The 22,063-nt window shown below is 45.2% G+C and overlaps 1 protein-coding gene across 4 annotated transcripts in view; it reads left to right on the top strand.

Moving 5' to 3' along the window:
• The first annotated feature begins 855 nt into the window (after positions 1-855).
• PPFIA3 (PTPRF interacting protein alpha 3) overlaps positions 856-22,063 on the top strand; it is a 130,322-nt gene continuing 109,114 nt past the window's right edge. For 3 of the 4 annotated variants that reach the window (XM_040433503.1, XM_040433495.1, XM_040433481.1), the window contains exon 1: positions 856-1,410. The gene's annotated coding sequence lies outside the window, so the exon portion shown is untranslated. The remainder of the gene's footprint in view (positions 1,411-22,063) is intronic. The other variant, XM_040433485.1, reaches the window with a different exon arrangement.

Here is a 22,063-nt window from a genome sequence, read left to right as displayed (position 1 = left end):
GCAGTATTATCTCCGTCCTGAAAAGTCAAAACGACTGAACGGAAGACATCCTGATGCATCCTGAACGGATTTCTCTCCATTCAGAATGCATGGGGATGAAACTGATCAGTTCTTTTCCTGTATTGAGCCCCTAGGACGGAACTCAGTGCCGGAAAAAGAATAACGCTAGTGTGAAAGTACCCTTAGTGTTCACAATGATTTTCAGTCACGGAAAATTTCTGCAACTAAATCTGCGGCGTGTGAAAGCACCCTTATGAAGTTTCCTTGGTGACCATCGAAAACTGCTGGGCCTGACGAAGATCATGAGGTGCTTTGAAGCAGGATTATTGAAAATGATATTATGATGAGAAAAAAATGGAAATAACAAACTATTGGCATTTTATTTTTCAATTTATTATTAGTAGAAATAACACTAAATCTACATTTTATACAAATGAATAGGAGCACGGCACGGCAGGACTGAAAATGAGCCAATATCCATGGGACATACAGGTATTGCAGACATAGGTTCCGTTTACATTTAGCCTACTAAGTCATGAAAACTTGAGGTGCCTTCCCTGCCTTCGCAGTGCCCACCTGCTAATCCCCCCGTCTGCCTGGCATCACCCCCCACCCACTGATACACCTTCCCTTTAAGCAACCTCACCACGCTCGGGATGACATCATCCCTTAAATTTCATCCCGCCTCTCCTGGCCTCTGATTGGCTCATCGGCACTCCCTACACACCTCTCTAGCGATTGGTCATTGAAACCCCGTAGCCACGCCTTTATAGGTGTTTGAGGCAGCGTCTGGTCTCTCTAGAGGCGGTGATTGGCTGCGTCAGATGTCTATCAACTCTCAGAGGGCGGGGCCTGGGTGGCAGGGAGGCGCTGCTGCTGGGCTGGTGTTAGGGGTGATTTTCTGTGCACCCCGTTGTTGGAGCGATGTGGGAGGAGCGGGGTGTCAGCTGGAAGGGATGATGGAGCTGGAAGACACCGGCTTTCCTTCCCTTGTCGCCGGCTAGCAGAGCTGCTGCAGCGGGGCACCTGCATCTCCGCTCCACAGTCTGCAGCGGAGAGGAAGACAGGAGCCCATCATTGATGTACCCGGGGAGGAGACAGCTCGGTCTAGGGGGGCATCCAAGACACAGGTGGGGCACTGTGGCATCGCCAGCCTCAGGGGCAAGGGGGTGATGAGCTGTAATATAAGGGGCTGGGGGAGATACACTGCAATACAGGGTTCTAGGCTGACACATTGTAACGAAGAGGATGTCATCAGAGCTTTACCATGTAATGCAGGGGAGAAAGGGTGTAGTATTGGGTTCAGTCATATAGAAGGGTAATGGGGGGTCCAGGGGGTCTCTAAGGAAGAAATCCATAACCACAGGCATCGCCAGAGACCACGAGAGAGGCCCACCCGGTGGAGAACAGGTAAGTTAAGGGTGGTGGGTGGGTGATTGACAGCACCTGACTTGCACCTGTGCCCTGGAGCGGGTACCACTCTGGGTGACATCTCTCTGTCTAATGCCTGATTTGCAGAATAAGAAGCGTCTGCCCTAACAAGCCGCCATGATGTTGTTAACCCCATCTTTGCTGGCAGCTCCTTTAAATGCTTAGAGCTCCCCCTCCCCCTAATATCATTTTTATGTATTGGCATCTTTAAGGGAATTCGTCTGGTCCGATCTCATTCAGAAGCTTTGACATCATCCCCTGCCCCATCCCGCACCTGCCCTCCTTTTTGGATCAGCCCACCCATTTGCAGTTTGCCTGTCTCCATTCCCTTGAGTGGTTTGCAGGCCCTTCCAGCAGTGAAGGGATTAATGGAGCATTATCAGCTGCCCTCTCCCATTTCTGCATATCTTGCCTCGCTACTGCCTGATCCCATCCTTCTCTGCCTTCCCTGACAACCAGTGTTGCAGCCCTCCCCCATTTATGCCATTGTATCCCATCCTTTTTTATGTCTGCATCATCCTCTTCCTCCCAGTTGCCTTTCCAATCATGACTGGTCTTGTAATGGCATTGTGCCATTTCTTGGCTTGTGATGCTTCTTCGATCTTCTATAATATTCATACACTCTATATATCTATATATATATATATATATATATATATATATACACACACACACAGTACCTTATCTGCTACAATGTGTCCCCACAGCCACATGTTTCTTCCAATGCCATCTCTTCTTCTACAATTTGCTAGCCATTTTCGTATCATGGGAGTTTCGCCATGTGCACAATCCTTGTAATATCTCCATATTGGTTTCCTGTGATTTATATAGCGCCAACCTATTCTGCAGCAATGTCCATAGGTTCTAATCACCGAGGGGCTTCCATAAGGCTCACTATTCATTTTCATTGAATTAGTTTATATATATATATTTTATATTTTGGAGGGGGAACTGAAGAACCTCCTCCCCAAACATGGTCACCTCCATGCAGACATTGCCCTGCTCAGATTTGAACTCAGGACCACCCTATACCCTATATCAGTGATGGCTAACCTCCGGCACTCCAGCTGTGGTGAAACTACAACTCCCAGCATGCTCCAATCATTACTATGGAGTTCTGAGAACAGCCAACCAAGTGTACATCTTGGGAGTTGTAGTTTTGCCACAGCTGGAGTGCCGGAGGTTAGCCATCGCAGCCTTATATCATATGCCAGTCAGATGCGCTCTATTCGTAGTTACTCCCATGAAATGAGACCATTTTGCCCTGTAACCTGCACCTAATATTTTGGTATGCCCGAATCCTGCCCGGAACCAGGGAATAGACATATGGCTTGATCCTATACTGTAGTGAATGCATAAGGCCCAGTTGGTTCCCTATTGCATCAGTAGGCGATACCCGAGAACCCCCTCATCCCTAAGACTGCCTGTTCCTCCCCATCATGTAAGCAGAAATCCATGGCTGCCATTTATTTAGCGTGGATCACGCTCTGATTTAATTCTGCTCTTCTTCCACGGATGCTGGGATTACCTACAATGACCCTGTGTTCTTCTCTCCTGCCGCGAGCACTTGTATTTTATGTAACATTACTACGCAGCAGATTAGTGCTTCAGTGCTGTCCTTACCCGCATTTACTATGTCCACGGGATAGAGGATCTGATCTGGATGAACCCAGACACCCACAGAGGCAAGCTGTGAAGACCAGGCCACATCTAATGTGACTGGAATCAGTCATCTGTCTCTGAAAAAGTTGGGTATTGCTGTCATGGAGGTTTGTCACCCGACTGGATGACCAGTCATGATAGGTAGGCTTACTGGACTGCAAGCTGGGCGACTACCCCTTGTGGGGAGGTGTAATGCTGCCCAAATGACTGGCCAGACTGGCAACCCCTGTGGGAGCTGTCATGGCCGCCATAACAGAAATGGCCTAATCTGTTTGTGGGCAGAAGTTGTCATTAAAAATGATATTTTAGGGAATTACACTTTAAGCAACCCTTTTATATATAAGGTGAATGCACCAGTACAGTGACTTCCACTGCTTTTTGGGGGACACATGTCATTCAGAGTGACGAAGTGAGTCTTTAGAACAAAATAACTCCAATAACATTACTGTATATTGTGCTGCTCTGTTAGGAATGAGGGCTGTCTCTATACTTCTAGGCTGGAAACAATCCCAGGTATGGCAGTGCCTCTATAAAGCACCACAGTGCCCCTATAACAGTCTGACCGCAGCAGTGCCACCATAACAAAGCCAATCACAGTGCCCCTATGACAGTCTGACTGCAGCAGTGACACCATAACAAAGCCGATCACAGTGCCCCTAGAACAGAGAGACACTGTAGCAGTGCCACCATAACAAAGCTATTCACAGTGCCCCTATAACAGAAAGACACTGTAGCAGTGCTACCATAACAAAGCCGATCACAGTGCCCCTATAACAGAGAGACACTGTAGCAGTGCCACCATAACAAAGCCGATCACAGTGCCCCTATAACAGTCTGACTGCAGCAGTGACACCATAACAAAGCCGATCACAGTGCCCCTATAACAGTCAGTTCAGTAAAATGACAGACTTTATCACGGAAATCTGACCGACTCCATTAGAGTCAGTGGGGTCTGTTGGGCACCATTGGCGTCCTTCATGACGAGGTTCTGTCTTTGGCTTGCATTTGGTTTTCCTGTCCCTTTTGTGGAATAGAAGAATGGAATTCCTGACGGAAATATGAACCAAGCCTTAGACTTCAACAGTGCCCCTTTAGGGTCCAGTCATATTGCCCAGCAAGCCCATGCCTCTGTAAGCACACAGGCTTTAGTGCCCCTATAACGGAACCAGTCTGCAGCAGGGGTCTTTTAACAGGGTTAAGCATCATATACACAACCGTATCCATTTTGTGGTCCGCAAATCGCAGATCCGCACAATACAAATGTGGTCCATGTGTCATCTGCGTTTTTTGTTTTTTTTGCAGACCTATTGATTTAAATGGGTCCGTGGTCCGCATTTTGCAGACAATCTATCTTGTTGCCGAACGGACATACGGATGCGGAAAGCACACGGACGATCCATGTGCTTTCTCCATCCGTATGTCCGCTCAACAAAAAGATAGAACTTGTCCTTTACCTGGCCGCGGACCATGGACCCATTGAAGTTAATGGTTGCAACACGGACGTTATCTGCTATTTGCGGATCTGCAAAATGCCTACGGTTGTGTGTATGAGACCTTAAACTGTCCGTAAAACAGATCCAGACTGCAACATTGCCCACATAACTGATCCATGTAGAATGACCCCAAACAAGACCCAGCCACCCTGCCGAGCCCCATAACAGTGCCAGCAGGAGTCAGTGAATGTGGGAGACCCGGGTGCACAGGTGACTAGTAGTGTGCCCACAGACCCTTGGCAGAGGCAGTCCTTCTCTAGGAAAGCTGCTTCTTGATACTCTATTGCACATGGTTTTTACCATCTATAGCTAAAATTATACACCAAGCAACTAAAATCTTCAAAGTAAGTCCAGCTTCTACATTTCTGAATGTTTAAAGGGGTCCTCCGGAAATACCAGGGCACATAAGACCTGCTGTAATGTTCAGTAAGAATTTGGTGCGGAAATGCTGATCGTGTCCTGCAGCTGCAGAACTGGATTACTTGCTGGTTTTCTTCACATTAAGAAACTGCTCCTACAAACTCTTCACCTGTGGACAATTCCCCAAATATTCCGTAAATTTGTAAGTGCCGCCCTTTAGGACACATTGTCGGGTTGATTAACAATGTGGGCGGATGATTCTCCATTTCTGGTCCGTCTGTAAAACGGTGATTGGAGCAAAACAGTTTCTACTACAGGCTGACAAAAATGGAAGACTTGCACTTATGTAGAGAATCCCTTAAAGGGGTTGTCTCACTTCAGCAAATAGCATTTATCCAGTAGAGAAAGTTAAAGGGGTTGTCTGCTTTGATTTATCCTGAGCGTAGGTCATCAATAGCAGATCGGTGGGGGGCCGACTCCTGGCACCCTTGCCGATCAGTGCTCGTACGAGCGGTGCCTTCTCTTCTCTGTTTACCTGCTCGCCATCGCAACTGCACCGGTGAGCAGTTATATCTCAACCCTCCCATTCACTTCTACGGGATAGCTCCTTCCAGCCCCCCCCGTCGATCGGATATTGATGACCTATCCTGAGGATAGGTCATCAATCTAAAAAAAAGCAGACGGCCCCTTTAATACAAGGCACTTACTAATGTATTGTGATTATCTATATTGCTTCCTTTGTTGGCTGGATTCATTTTATGCACTGCTCGTATACAGTGGTTACGGCCACCCTCCAATCCATCAGTGGTGGCCGTGCTTGCAAATTATATGTAGAAGTGCCGGCCTCTCTGGTTCTCGGGACCGAGAAAGTGCGCATAGGCACGCTCCCATCGCGCCCACCTCGTATCTGCGCTGCACTGGTGGCCGTAATCCCTGGATGCGAGCAGTGTATAACGTGATGGAAAAATGAATCCAGCCAGCAAAGGAAGCAATATGGAGAATCACAATACATTAGTAAGTGGCTTGTATTAACTTTCTCTACGTGATAAATGCCATTTTCCGAAGGGAGACAACCCCTTTAATGAGTCGGGTAATTGGGATAGATAAGAATCATGTAAATTAGGTGACATGAATGCTGGCCGCATGGCGTCCATGATGGACATTACGTAGATGCGATGGAAGGGGCGGATAGATGCTGTGATCTCGCGTTGAACAGCAGAACTGATGCATTTGGCTGCACGTTAGAAGATAATGTAACCATTCTGGCTGGGATATTTTTCCCTGCATGCTTGCAAATCTGCCACTGGCTGCAGAAGGGTTAACGAGCTGGCGTAAGGATGTACCTTGGCTGCTTAGCCCTTCTTTATAGTGGTGTGCACTGCCACCATTCCCTTTACACCTCCCCAACCCCCAATGGAAACCCCCAGTGCACAGCTCCTTCCTTCCCTGGGCTATGGCTGGAAAAGGGGGGGGGGGGATGGGAAAGAAAAGCGCTAGCCATACATCACACTTGAGATGTGAGCAGCAGAATGTGGTGGGGTCACCGATGGAAGCGCTGCCTGCATTGCTTTCTTTAGGTTTCCTCCACCCCCCCCCCCCCTTCCCCGTCCCTATGATGTTGGGATGAATCCATATGCTGAATCTGCTTGTGGGGGTCAGTTTTTAACCCTTTACCTGCTTTCCAACATGGCTGCTCTCCATAGGAATGGTGGTATCCCTGTAAGATGAAAGGTGGCGTGATGTCATCATGGTTATGGGGCTTCTATAAGACGGCGGTGACATCGTGCACACCGGGCGCATCACTAGTTGTAATGGGGGATCTGTATGTAATTGCATTTCTTTGATGGTAAGTGAGCATTTATTGGGAGAAGCAAATGACTCCTGGTTTTATGGCAGGAATTACAAGCTTGATGGGTGTTTTTATAGAAGGGTTTGTGGATGCGGTTATCGGAGAGCAGATGGCTCCACATCCACATTGTAATATTCCCCGCGTTTTATCTTGTGCTAATAAACTTCACCTGGATGCATTCAAAAGAGAGTCTTTAAAAATCATCTCTCTCTGGAAAAAGTGGGTGACAACTGAGAGGGTCACCGTTCTGCTTCTCATAGGGTTGTCACCCTTCTTTCTGGGAGGTCTGAATACAAACCCCAAAGGTGCCTATAGGAGCAGCTTCAGGGAAGACATTGCTTGCCACCAAGCAAATATAACGAAAAAAAGGAGGCGATCAGAGTTCTCTTTTAGGCTGCTCAATGCACACGGCAGTAGTTGTTTTTGCGGTCCATAAATTGCAAAACATGGATACCGGCTGCGTGCATTCCGCATTTTGCGAAACGGAACGTCCTGCCCTCCATAGAACTGTCCAATCCTTGACCATAAAATGGACGTGTTCTATTTTTTTGCAGGGCTGCGGAACGGACAAACGTATAGCACACGCGTGCTCTCCGCATCTTTTGCGGCCCCGTTGTAGTGAATGGGTGTGCATCCGACCGGCAAAAAATGCGGAACGGATGCGGACAAAAAAACACGGTCATGTGCCTGAGGCCTTAGTGAGAAATGTCCTTTAATGTTGCAACCGCATTTATTGTTCCAGATTTGTACTCCTTTTGGATTTTTAAATAGTCTTTCAAAAAAGTTTGCTTGTGGAAGTGGTAGAAGGGGGAATTTGCCATGCAAATGCTTTCCCATCAGGACAACCAACTTTATTTAATAGGGCTGTCAGGGATTTTTGTATAAATGGCCTATCTTCAGATGGGTCATCAATATCAGATTTATGGAGATCTGACTCCCGGCACCCCCGCCATTCAGCTGTTTGAAGCCAGTGATGTCACTTCATCAGTCACATGATCACATGGCCTAGGGGCAGCTCAGTCCCATTCAAGTGAATGGGACTAGGTTGCAGTACCAAGCACAGCCACTATACAATGTATGGCGGTGTGCTGTGAGGAGGCCGCGGCGGGCAGGAAGTCTGACCACCATCAAACAGATATTGATGGCCTATCATGAGGTTAGGAAATCAATATTGTACTCCTGGAAAACCACTTTAATAGCTCCCCCCTATGCTGTGGCCTGGCTGCCAGTGCCTACACATTTCCCTTGCAGCTATGCTACTCTATGATGTTCATCTGCCCTGGCATTGCGTATGGATAGGGATTGTCTTGATGGGACACCCATTGGGAAGAGAATACTTGAGAGTTTGGTGGAGCTGATTCAGCCATGCATGGTGATGGCATTGGTCTGATGGCTTGGCTATAGAGCATGCTGCATTGTGACCCCTCTGGCACATGAGAGGGTATGGTGGCAATAGTGTATCAAGAATCTTTCATTATTAGCAGGGCCCCCACCCACAGATCGTTTACACAGTATCCTGCTGCTGGAACCCCAACTATAGCTTACTGGGGAACCCGGAAGCAAGTGATCAATTCCCCTGCAGACGCATTACACAATTCTCAATGACCTCAATGGGCTGTCTGTGTAATGCACAAATGTAGAGACGCTCTAGCTGATAGACGGGGGAGATGCATCTTTACTCATTCACAATTCCTTAATGGAGCACTTGAGATCAACATTCAGCTGAGATCAGCTACAAAAAGCTTTTCTGGTGGACCCAACCCATCCATTCATTACATGGACAGTGCATTGCTATCAATGGGTACATTGTAATACTTCTTTTTCCCTGTGGTGGCGCTGCAGGAGAAATGAACATTGGCTGCCTCAATTCCCCACAGATTGCAACTGACTGCTGGCGACCGCAACCTTTCATTGTTTTTTTTTGTTTTTTTCTGGGGGCCCTTGTACTGAAGACCAAGCTCTCTTGGTAAATGTTGTGAACCAAGTAATGGGTCTATAGATTTATTTCTAGACCTGGAAATGCGACACTACTTTTGCATTGTGGCTTAACCAATCTATGTTACTAGTAAATGTAGAACATTGTAGGGAATCTGTTACTTTGGGATTGTTAAAGGGGTATTCCCATCTAGGACATTGATGGCATATAGCTAGGATATGCTATCAATGTCAAACATGTGCAGGTCCTACCCTCTCTGATCTCCAGAAGGGTCATCCAAGGTGAAGGAGAGCACACCGTACATTAGCAGCTTGCTCACTATTCACAGCTAGGAGACTTTTTTCCAAAATAGTTAAGGGCACGTGCTTGGCTATTTTCGTAAGTGCCATAGCACTTGGAGTGTGGTCGCAATCTGCTCTCCTTACACTTCAGGGGCCCTGTTCTGATCGGGGTGGGTTGGACCCGCAATATCTATATGCCATTAATGTTTCAGATGGGAATACCCCTACATTGAATCTAGAACCTTGCCCTTCTCACCAATAGGATTGTGCCATTATCTTCTTAAATCTTGAAAATTGACACCATAATCAGATATAGTCTGGGTAATCTCGAATGTAGTATGAGCTTTAACCACCACAGGTCAACTTTTCTTTGTGGTGTTGGACTGGGCTTGGGATTTTTCAGATTTCTTTTCGTTTGGTTCTTATATATGGCATGTTACCTCGGGTCACTACTGGGCCAGACCAACTCTGGCCCCTTTTAATGGGATTTCTAAGGAATGAGAACAGAACCTTCATACAACGCTGAGGGATGTAGACGTTCTGGACTTACAAGGCTCTATAAGGCTGGGTTCACACGAGCGTGTCCGGATTAGTTCCGGATGCGTCCCGGTGTGTTGCGGCAAACCCGCGCGAGTAGGAATGCAATTGCAGTCAGTTTTGACTGCGATTGCGTTCCGATGTTCAGTTTTTATCGTGCGTGTGCAATGTGTTTTGCACGCGCGTGATAAAAAACCGACTGTGGTACCCAGACCCGAACTTCTTCACAGAAGTTCAGGTTTGGGTTCGGTGTTGTGTAGATGTTATTATTTTCCCTTATAACATGGTTATAAGGGAAAATAATAGCATTCTGAAAACAGAATGCATAGTAGGTGATCAGTTGAGGGTTAAAAAAAATAAAAAAAATTAACTCACCTTCTCCGTTTGTTCGCGTAAGTCCCGGTCTCTTCTTTACTTCTCAAAAGATGAACTATGGGCTAAAGGACCTTTGGTGACGTCAGATCACATGCTCCAATCACATGGTCCATCACCGCGGTGATGGAGCATGTGATCTTACGTCATCAAAGGTCCTTTAGCCCATAGTTCATCTTTTTAAAGAACTAAAGACCGGGAGAACTACGCGAACAAGAGGACAAGGTGAGTTAATTTTTTTTATTTTTTAACCCTCAATTGACCTTCTACTAAGCATTCTGTATTCAGAATGCTATTATTTTCCCTTATAACCATGTTATAAGGGAAAATAATACAGTGTATAGACAGTCACCTAGCAACCGTGCGTGAAAATCGCACCGCATCCGCACTTGCTTGCGGATGCATGCGATTTTCACGCAACCCCATTCACTTCTATGGGGCCTGCGTTGCGTGAAAAACGCAGAATATAGAGCATGCTGCGATTTTCACGCAACGCATAAGTGATGCGTGAAAATCATCGCTCATCTGAACAGCCCCATTGAAATGAATGGGTCCAGATTCAGTGCGGGTGCAATGCGTTCACCTACCGCATTGCACCCGCGCGATAAAAACTGAACATCGGAACGCAATCGCAGTCAAAACTGACTGCAATTGCATTCCTACTCGCGCGGGTTTGCCGCAACACACCGGGACGCATCCGGAACTAATCCGGACACGCTCGTGTGAACCCAGCCTAATACTCACTAGCTGGATCACCAAAAGGAGAGCCAGTACCTCCCAAGGGCTTACATGAGCAAGACAAGAGTATATAGACTGATTTGGATATTGAACAGATAGGGGGATTTTCCATCTATTCAGTTCACTAATACTGCTTCTAGTCTGGAGGTTGTTTTAAGATTTATTTTATGAAGCATATGACTATAATCTGCTTTTCATATCAATATTCCATGCATCAATTTGTCATGCTGCTTACTTTAGATGGAGACTTTGAGAATATTGATTGCAAAGTTCCCCTGTAATCAGAAATATCAACCAATGGTTCCTTTTTGATCATAATTAAAGGACTCTGACTAGTCCTGATGGTTCAAGCCCTTTAAAGGGGGCTGTCCTTGTGGCAGGCATACATGACGATCAGGGAATCTGAGGCCTGACCTCCGAAATCCCAGGATCCTTAAAAAAGCACTTGCAATTTATATTATCACTGTGTTTAGGGGCAATAGGAGTTGTACCTCTGTTGGATTTCCAAATGTTGGCTTGTATGAGTACCCCAACTAGTGTGCGCCATTGACATTCCTGCTCTCAGCTATACACGTTTTGTGTCCCTTCGATAATATGTCTAAGGCTACTTTCACACTAGCGTTTTGGCTTTCCGTGTGTGAGATCCGTTCAGGGCTCTCACAAGCGGTCCAAAACGGATCAGTTTTGCCCTAATGCATTCTGAATGGAAAAGGATCCGCTCAGAATTCATCAGTTTGCCTCCATTCATTTACCATTCCGCTCTGGAGGCGGACACCAAAACGCTGTAAGTCAATGGGGATGGATCCGTTTTCTCTGACACAATAGAAAACGGATCCGTCCCCTATTGACTTTCAATGGTGTTCAAGACGGATCCGTCATGGCTATAGAAGACATAATGCAACCGGCTCCGTTCATGGCTGATGCATGCGGTTGTATTATTGTAACGGAAGCGTTTTTGCAGATCCATGACAGATCCGCAAAAAACGCTAGTGTGAAAGTAGCCTTAGTCAGAATATAATGATTCAGCATTTAAAAGGAATCTGTCACGCCAATATTGGACTAATATCTACAATATTACATGCATGGTACTGCAGATAAGGAGTCCAGATGAATATTTTTATTTTATTTTCCTACTGCCCCGCATTACCCCCACTGTCAGCACTCAAAGCTGTGCTGAAATACCCAGTCCGAACTGCTGTGCCATGCTGACATAATGGAGAGGACTGTGCATGCACAGCAGTTCTGACAATGTATTTCAATGCAGCTCTGACTGCTGACAGCGGAGTAATGGGGGGTGGGCTAGTAGGAAAATAAAAGTGATCTGAAATCGTTATCTGCAGTACTACTCATGGATTACCGTAGATAATGGTCCAAAATCGGGGTGACAGATTCCCTTTAAATAAAACAGACCCCATGTATATTAGGGAGAAGATAGCCCTAAAATGATGCTGACAGCCTGTAATTTCACAAAAATGTCCTAGACAATTAATTTAATGTAAGTATTGGACCTACTTGATATCACTATGAGCAGCATCGACAGACGGGTCATCTGTCCAAGATTTTCTGCAGCACCTGCACCATTTTCTGCATTGCATCGTGGGCCGGTTTGTCTACTAATCAAATCACATCAGCCTCAGAAGCGGGCGCCTTCCTCCAATCTAGGCCAAGCAGCCTTTGACAAGATGACTATTGAATTGTCTAATCGTGACACGTTGAATTGTAATTCACGGTATTTGGTTGTTCCCCCCTCTTTTGCAATGTACGCTGCAGTGCATTACATCACAACCTCGTCCGACGGTCCGTATGGAAGACTTGGCCTACCCCCGTGGGCTTCATCTTCTCGTTTGATAGATGCCGTTCCTAAATGATTCCATTGTATTTTTCACTTCTGCTTTAAAGCAGGTGGGAAATGTAAGGCACAGATGAGGGAAGAGGCAAGACAGGGCTGAGAGCTGGCAGCTCTTTCCGAGGGCGTATGAAATACTGCCCTGATTCCCTCTATGTGTGGTAAGAAAAGAACTTTGAGCATCTCTAATTAACAATTACAGTAATTAGAACGGCTGCATTGGTGAGGAGGTAATTATATTGGAGAAGGCTGTGCCATTCCCTTGTAAATAAACGCCTGCAAAAAGCCGATCTGTTCCATTTGTATTCTGATATCACCGATATAGTCACACTTTTTTTTTTGTCATTAGGGGTTAGTGTCAATTAATAAAGCCAAGGACTGAGAATGTAATAAAATAGATGCCCATTACATTTTCCATTCAGTCGTGCAAAACGACATTTTCTTAGGCCGAGTTCACACGAACGTGTGTGACCCGTGCCCGTGCTGCGGCCCTCAAATTGCGGGCCGCAATGCACGATCGCCAGCCGTAGGTCAGCCACATCGGATCGCGGACCCATTCACTTTGATGTGTCCGCGATCCGCCCGTTCCGCAAAAAGATAGGACATGTTCTATCTTTTTGCGGAACGGAAGTACGGGACGCAACCCCACGGAAGCACTCCATAGTGCTTCCGAGGGGTCCCGTTCCGTGAGGCCGTTCCGCAATTCCGGATTTGCGGACCCATTGAAGTGAATGGGTCCGCATCCGTGATGCGGAATGCACACGGAACTGTGGCCGTGTATTGTGGGCCGCAATACGGCCACGGATCACACACGTTCGTGTGAACTAGGCCTTACACGGAGGGAAGGTCTCCTTTAAGAAAATACAATGGTCCTTTGCTCTGGAGCCGGTGTACAACTTTACTCTCCCTTCCCATCTTTGGTAGAAGAGAGAATGCGTGTATCTTACGCTGGTCTTCCCATTCCTGTAATGTCCTTAAGGGTCCATTCACACGTCCGTTGTTTCTTTCCTGATCTGTTCCGTTTTTTTGTGGAACAGATCTGGACCAGATCTGGACCCATTCATTTTCAATGGGTCCTGAAAAAAAATCAGACATTGAGCTGTCCGATTTTTTTCAGGACCCATTGAAAATGAATGGGTCCAGATCTAGTCCAGATCTGTTCCGCAAAAAACGGAACAGATCAGGAAAGAAACAACGGACGTGTGAATGGACCCTTAGGAAGGTGTGAGGAACAACTGGAATTGGAGCCCTCAATGTGTTGCATGGCAAGGGCCTGTACAGTATGTTTTCTTGTTGTTGGTATGAAAGGCATCTTGGCCTCTAAATCATCTGTAGGCCATAGGTATTCTCTGACCTATTAGACAGGTACTTGATGTAAACTGTAGTGAAGGTAATTTTCTTACTAATGAATGTATTTGTTAGGTATAACCTCCCTGCTGATCCTCAGCTGTGTCATGTGACCAACACTCTGATCTCCAACTGACACAGGACAGGAAGCCAGATACTCTATCTATTTCTATGTCAGTCTCATAGGAATGAATAGAGAAGTAACTGACTTCCTGTCCTGTGTCAGTTGGAGATCAGAGTGTTGGTCACATGACACAGCTGAGGATCAGAAGAGATCAAAATTTACATCATGTACCTCTATAACAGTTCAGAGAGTAAACATTTTTGTGGGGGTGCTTCTTTAACCAAAACTCATAAGCATTACACAGGATTGCTGGCAGCCAAGCTTTTGTCATTGCAGAAGAAGTAAATCATAGATAATTTTTACATGAAGAGAAGGCCTGGGGCTTTCTCACAACATCACCTTCCCTTCTTATCTCTGGTAGCGTACAGGGTTCACTGTGGACTTATCTACCAGTCCCTTTTGATGTCTGTGGAGAACGGGAACATTGCACAGGTTGTGACTACCCATTAGAAAATTTTGGGTACCAAACTGCTCTCTCCAGGGTCTCTTTAGCCTTCTCAGGCTAGGCCCCCATAGTATGTATGCTATTGTTGGTATTATTGTCAGGCTGTGCTGTTCGGCACTGGAAGAAGTTACTTGCCCATGGCCGTTGATTGGGTGCACCTAATAAAGTTGAGGGGGGTATCGGTGTGGAACAACAAAGTTATTACTGTGGCCGACACCACAAAAGTGTGAAGTGTAGTTGTGACATGTTTACTGGATTCAGGTAGTGTATCTGTGGTGGAAAATACAACGAGATGCTAAAAAAAATCCCTGCCTAAGGGTTTATGCACACGAACGTAAGGGCTCGATGCCCGTGCTGCGGACCGCTATCTGCACAGGCATCAGCTGTGTGAATCCCATATTGCAGTGCGGATCCATTGACTTGAATGGGTCCGCGATCTGCAGGATACGGCAAAAGATAGGACATGTCCTATCTTTTGCGGTGCAGAGGCATGGCCGCGAAAGCCCACAGAAGAACTTCAGAGTCCTATCTTTTGCCCTATCTTGTGGATCGCTGATCCATTCAAGTCAATGGGTCCGCATCCGCTGCACAGAGTGCACATGGCCCGTATATTGCGCATCTGCCTCTTGCGGTCCATAATACAGGCACGGAACCCTTACGTTCGTGTACATGAGGCCTTAATGAGAGACTATAATAGACTGAGGCAGCGAAAGAACCGAATATCTTTGTGTACATTTTTACATGAGTCGCAAACATAATGAGACGTGGAACATGGCACACGCCCTGTGTTATTGCCTTATCTGTACCTTGTCTCACATATTAGAAGAACTCTACAAATGTGTCTCCGCAGGGACGTGTAGGTGTGGCACGTTAACCCCTTAATGACCGTCCATTTTGCACCTTCGTGACCAGACTGATTTTAGCAAATCTAACATGTCACTTTATGTGGTAATAACTTTAGAACACTTTTACTTATCCAAGCCATTCAGAGATTGTTTTCTCGTGACACAATGTACTTCATGTTAATGGTAAATTTGAGTCAATATGTTTCACCTTTATTTACCAAAAAATCCCAAATTTACCGAAAATTTTAAAAAATTTATAATTTCAAAATTTTTATGTCTCTGCTTTTAAGGCCTCATGCACACGACAGTGTTTTTTCACTGTCAGTGATTTGGCTTCAGTGGTCCGTGTCCGATTTTGCTTCAGTTGTGTTTCCTTGTGTCTCCTTTTTTTTTTTTTGTCTGACAGGGGAAAAAAAAGGAAGGTTAATGAAAAGTGTAATTTTATTGCACCAAGGTCTTGTAGAAAAAAAACGGACGCGGACACGGATGACATACCAGTTGTTCATCCTTTTTTTTGACGGACCCATTGACTTGAATGGGTCCGTCCTCCGTTTTCCACTGACAAGAATAGGACAGGTTATATTTTTTTGACGGACTGGAATCACGGACGTGGAGAAAAAGATCCCACACTATTTTACCTGCCACATTGAGGGAAGGGAGGCATTCAGGAGGGCAAAACTGGGTATCTTTGCTATCATACACTCTAAGTTTATAGGTGTAGCCAGATCCGCTCTCGCATAGCTTATACATTTTTAGCCCTGATCGTGCCCTCTTCCTTGGAAAATATTGGTTAAATTGAACCTTCAACCAAAAGAATAGAACGAGGCGGCACTGCCTAAACTTTAGGCTTTTAAATACATAGGCAATCCTGTGATACGTGCAACACATCCATGTGGTGCTCTGCCCATAGTAAGTTCTCAGTAAATCTCAAATGTAGTGTATAGAAGTAAGTCGGCACTCACCATTAGTCGTAAAAAAAATCCTTTATTCGTCTAAACAGACATATACAAGTGTGGCAGGGGCGGACAAACTTCCATGCGGTCAAAGGCGACGGCCGTGGTTTGCGCTTCCTCTGGCCATTGACGTCAATGGCCAGAGGAAGCGCAATCGTGCGAAATGGCCGTCGCCTTTGACTGCATGAAGTTTGTCCGCCCCTGCCACACATGTACATGTCTGTTTAGACGAACAAAGGATTTTTTTACGATTATTTGTGAAATTGAAGCCTGCCTTTAAAAAGGACAAGTGACTCGTCTACGGCAATATTTTTTTCTGGGGTGTAGGCCTCTTTAAGGGGCCTAATTTTATAAAGCCTGTCATGGCTGGGGTCATCATGTGGGGGGCACTGTGTGTTGTGATCGAAATGAAGAAATCGCAGGATTCTCTCAAATCGCTGTCTTGTCATTACTTCCCTGTACATGGGGGTATCATACAACACATCAGATGACCAATAAGATGTCATAGTAACATAGTAACATAGTACATAAGGCCGAAAAAAGACATTTGTCCATCCAGTTCGGCCTGTCATCCTACAAGTTGATCCAGAGGAAGGCAAAAAAAAAACCCTGTGAGGTAGAAGCCAATTTTCCTCACTTTAGGGGAATAAAAAATTCCTTCCCGACTCCAATCAGGCAATCAGAATAACTCCCTGGATCAACGACCCCTCTCTAGTAGCTATAGCCTGTAATATTATTACACTCCAGAAATACTTCCAGGCCCCTCTTGAATTCCTTTATTGTACTCACCATCACCACCTCCTCAGGCAGAGAGTTCCATAGTCTCACTGCTCTTACCGTAAAGAACCCTTTTCTATGTTTGTGTACAAACCTTCTTTCCTCCAAACGCAGAGGATGTCCCCTCGTCACAGTCACAGTCCTGGGGATAAATAGATGATGGGATAGATCTCTGTACTGCCCCCTGATATATTTATACATAGTAATTAGATCTCCCCTCAGTCGTCTTTTTTCTAGTGTTTTTTTTTTTATGAGACCCATATTTTGAAGGTGGCCCCAAAATTTTTAAATGACCACTACAACAACAGGGCACCATACGCCATTCTTGGCGTAATATGAGGTGGAATGACTAGCGACGAATTGAGCAGCGTATAAATTGGTCTGCTCAACCATCAAATTTAGCAGTTCTTCTGATAAGAATATTTTTAAAAGTTCCACCCCCCTAAACCCAATAACACCCTGATTTGGAGTGCTGCCTTATTTTTTTTGGAAATATATATAATTTTGTATATTTTTATTTTTAAATTTCAAAGCTCTTACCCTAGCACTACTATTTCTATCTAACTGCCAGTACACAGGCTTACTAACTATGGCTAATCACCAATAATTTTATACATATTATTTTTGTGTATTTTTCTTCTTTTTTTTTTTCAAACGCCTAAACTATTTCTAGCTAACTGCAAGTACTCTGGCGAACTAACTAAAGTAAAATTATCTAATTATGGTATATAATTATATATTTTTTTTTTTTTTACAAATGCCTAACTCTAACACTAACCTCAACTATTTCAAGCTACCTGGCTAGCTATAGTACACGAATGGTCCATGTGCTAAGCACTGGGCTGTGGGCCGGGGGAGACTGATGTGTTCAGCAGAGCAGTGTTTTCTTGGCTGATGTATGGACGCCAGCTAGGGCCCCCGCGCAAGACGCAGATTTATTGGCTTGGCGTGGATGCTTTTGTTAAGAGAACAATATAACGAAAGGAACGTGTGTTTGTTGTCTCTAGTGCGCCTGATCAGCCGCTGGAGATAATGATGTTGTCCTGTAAATAAACATGCATGAGGATCATAGTAACTTTATCTGGCATTGATCACTGAGCAAGGCTGGATAAAGTTCGCTCCAGTGGTTAATAGGATACATGTGTTTGTTAGCTGGCTATGTTATTCTAAATGATGGTGTCTTGTCTTCCTATGTCATCACTTCCTGTATGTCATCACTTCCTGTATGTCATCACTTCCTGTATGTCATCACTTCCTGTATGTCATCACTTCCTGTATGTCATCACTTCCTGCATCCTTGTTATGGACCAGCCCCTTTTACACCTTTTGTGAGTAAATAAAAGTGAACAGACTGAGCAGGGGGAGGGGCAGTTGCTCAGCAGTACTTAACATGAAAACACCTTTGACTGCGGTTGAGATTTTTACCTTTCCTTACACAAAGACATTGGAGAGCAGATTTCTAATTTTAATATTTCTACAACAGATAATATTTCTACAACACAGCGATCGGGAAACAGGGACCGCTGTGATTGGTCCCCTAACGGGTGCGCGGACAGCTCTGCTGTCTGTGAGACCCGTTAAGATGCCAGTGTCTGCGGTGACACTTTCATTTTATGACGTACTGTGCACGTCATGATGCGGTAACTAACACCACATCATGGCGTACATAATATGTCATTCATCACTAAGGGGTTAAATGAAATAATTTTGAATGCATGCCAGTCCTTTCTATTGGTTGAAAATTTATTGGACAGACTTCGCATTTTGCCACCTAATGGCCATTAACTGATGGCTAATTTGTGAAGAAAGGGGATCTTCAGGATTAGAAAAATAGATAAAATTTGGCTGCTTTCTTCCAAAAACAGTGCCAGGTTTCTATGTGTGTCATATTGCATTAAAGAGGTTATCCAACCCCTAAAATGCCTCCCCTACTGCCCACCCCCCAGCACATACAATGTACTTACCTTGCTCCCCGGCACCCGCTGCACCTCCCCGTCGTGTGGATGAAAGCATCCGGAGGGGGGGGCAGGCAATAGCAGACCGCAACGGGAACGAGCCTCCCTAGCATCGCGGGTGATGCAAAGGAGGCTCGTTCCCGTCACAATCTGCTGTTGGCTGCTCCCCCCGTCACCGGATGTTTATATGCAGCTGCATAACTCCCCTATGCATCAAAGTCAAAGTTGGCCTTTAGCAACGGCATCGCATCATATGCCCATTATCTCCCGCTTGAGCTGACAAGCCTGGAAATTGTAATGAGCCCTACTTTCTCAGTATGCCCTGGCATCTGTTTTTGTTTGCTTGGTGTTGATATCTCCAATAGATGTCTCCCAGTACTGGATCTCTGCAACTTCCAGAGAAAACTGGTGGTTCTGCCCAAGCTATTTCTGAACTCCATGGTGTCTGGGATACTTTGCACCATGTTAACTTCCAGGGTCAGACTGTGGTTCCTTGTGCCCACTAGAAGAAATTATTCTCGAGTCCCAACCCCCATGTCATCAATTAAGTCTAATAGGTTTTGATTCATAGAAATAGACCCTAGGGGTAAGTTATTGACTCCAAAGGCAGCTCCAAATGCTTTTTTTTCCTGGACCTTTGAGGCCCATTATGGTATCAGAGCCTGGGCCACCGGAGGATCCTCTGGTGGGCCAGTCTGATGCTGATCGTGACATTCCATGGAAACTTGTCATAATGCTTGACCTTTTTCCAATTTTTACCACAGCATGGTGAAGTGTCTCCCCCCCCCCCCCCCCCCCCCCCTTCCCTAAACTGAACTGGGTGATGGACAAATTGACCATGTATGGTGGACAAACCTGTTATCAGACATCTTTGGGCTTCCTAAATGGCAGATTCCAGCTTCAGACAGGAATCTAAGGTATGGGAACTTGGAACATGTCCACTGGATAGACATGGTTTATGTCTGTGAGATTGGTTTGCGGGTTGTCCACTTCTCCTTCCTTCCCGTACAGTCCTTACAGATTGGACGCCCACCAGACATCATGTGCTGCTGGTTTGTGCACTGTGAAGAGACTTGAATAATTTCCATTCAATTCTTAATCTTTTTTCCTGTGGGATATATCTACTGATAAACATACAGGACATCCCAAAACCATCACTGAGTACATGAAAAGGAAACCAGTGGAGATATCAGCCATAGCTTACCCAGCATGATGGTCGGAGAACATTTCCACTACAATAAGAGAAACATATCTAGAAATATACATATTGAGGGGAGTCTCATCCTCTGTTCTGTCTGTGTTCTTACAGAAATTCCGCTGCGGATTTGCTATTGATTTTATCCTATGCATTGCAAAGGGTGAAACCCGCGGTAGATATCCATTGATATGCTGTGGATTTAAAATTCATGCTGCAGGTCAAATTGCGCTGCAGAATTATTATTTTTTAAGCTCATTCATTTTGATGGTACTGGAAAATGCTGATTTGCCCAGTGTGTGCCCATACCAAAAGATCATATGAGTGCAGGACAATAGTTCTGCGGGCAGCCCGACGTGCACAGCATCATTGTAATCTATGATGCTGTGCGCTCCCGTGCGCATGATCAATGGCGCTCCGGGACATATGGCCCGCTCACGGACCGTATGTCTCGGAGGGCATGCGGTCATGTGCACGGGCCCTTAGAACAAGGATAGGAACCAGAAGCAGTGTTATTGGTCCATCCCCTACAGGGCGGTGGTGCAGTGCATGGGACTGCAATCTGTGGGGTCCTCTTAGGACATAGGCTCTTCATATTACTGTAGGTGATTGTAGAGAGGGATTCCCTGATGCCATATACATGAACATAAAGATGGGAGGATTTATTGTCCCGCCTAGTACACAGTATATAATACTTATCACCACTTTTACGTTGTGTTACTGCAGTGTAGCATTGCAGTAATATCTTTATGAGGCAAATAACTGAATGTGTGAAAGGACTCGCTCCATGACCACCGTTATTCACCTGTCTACCACTAAATGGCTGATAACAGGGAATAATAGAATGCATTTAGTTCAGTGGTCCCCTACCTGTGGCTCTCCACCTTTTTGAAAACCTACAACTCCCAGCAGGCATGGTATAGAGTACCGCGCTGTTCTGTCCAGCAAAATAGATGGAAGCGAAGGGAAAGCGGGTCAAATGGATTTCAAAGCCGTATCTGTATTAAAGGGGTTGTGTCACTTCAGGAAATGGCATTTATCATGTAGAGAAAGTTAATACAAGCCACTTACTAATATATTGTAATTGTCCATATTGCTTCCTTTGCTTGCTGGATTTATTTTTCCATCACATTATACACTGCTTGTTTCCATGGTTACGACCACCTTGCAATCCAGCAGCGGTGGCCGTGCTTGCACAGTACAGGGAGTGCAGAATTATTAGGCAAGTTGTATTTTTGAGGATTAATTTTATTATTGAACAACAACCATGTTCTCAATGAACCCAAAAAACTCATTAATATCAAAGCTGAATATTTTTGGAAGTAGTTTTTAGTTTGTTTTTAGTTTTAGCTATTTTAGAGGGATATCTGTGTGTGCAGGTGACTATTACTGTGCATAATTATTAGGCAACTTAACAAAAAACAAATATATACCCATTTCAATTATTTATTTTTACCAGTGAAACCAATATAACATCTCAACATTCACAAATATACATTTCTGACATTCAAAAACAAAACAAAAACAAATCAGTGACCAATATAGCCACCTTTCTTTGCAAGGACACTCAAAAGCCTGCCATCCATGGATTCTGTCAGTGTTTTGATCTGTTCACCATCAACATTGCGTGCAGCAGCAACCACAGCCTCCCAGACACTGTTCAGAGAGGTGTACTGTTTTCCCTCCTTGTAAATCTCACATTTGATGATGGACCACAGGTTCTCAATGGGGTTCAGATCAGGTGAACAAGGAGGTCATGTCATTAGATTTTCTTCTTTTATACCCTTTCTTGCCAGCCACGCTGTGGAGTACTTGGACGCGTGTGATGGAGCATTGTCCTGCATGAAAATCATGTTTTTCTTGAAGGATGCAGACTTCTTCCTGTACCACTGCTTGAAGAAGGTGTCTTCCAGAAAC

This window comes from Bufo bufo, chromosome 1 (assembly GCF_905171765.1).
Source record: "Bufo bufo chromosome 1, aBufBuf1.1, whole genome shotgun sequence".
In the NCBI taxonomy this organism is placed as follows: Eukaryota; Metazoa; Chordata; class Amphibia; order Anura; family Bufonidae; genus Bufo; species Bufo bufo.
The sequence above is the reverse complement of the archived record's forward strand: the minus strand, read 5'-3'. Positions and strand labels throughout refer to the sequence as shown.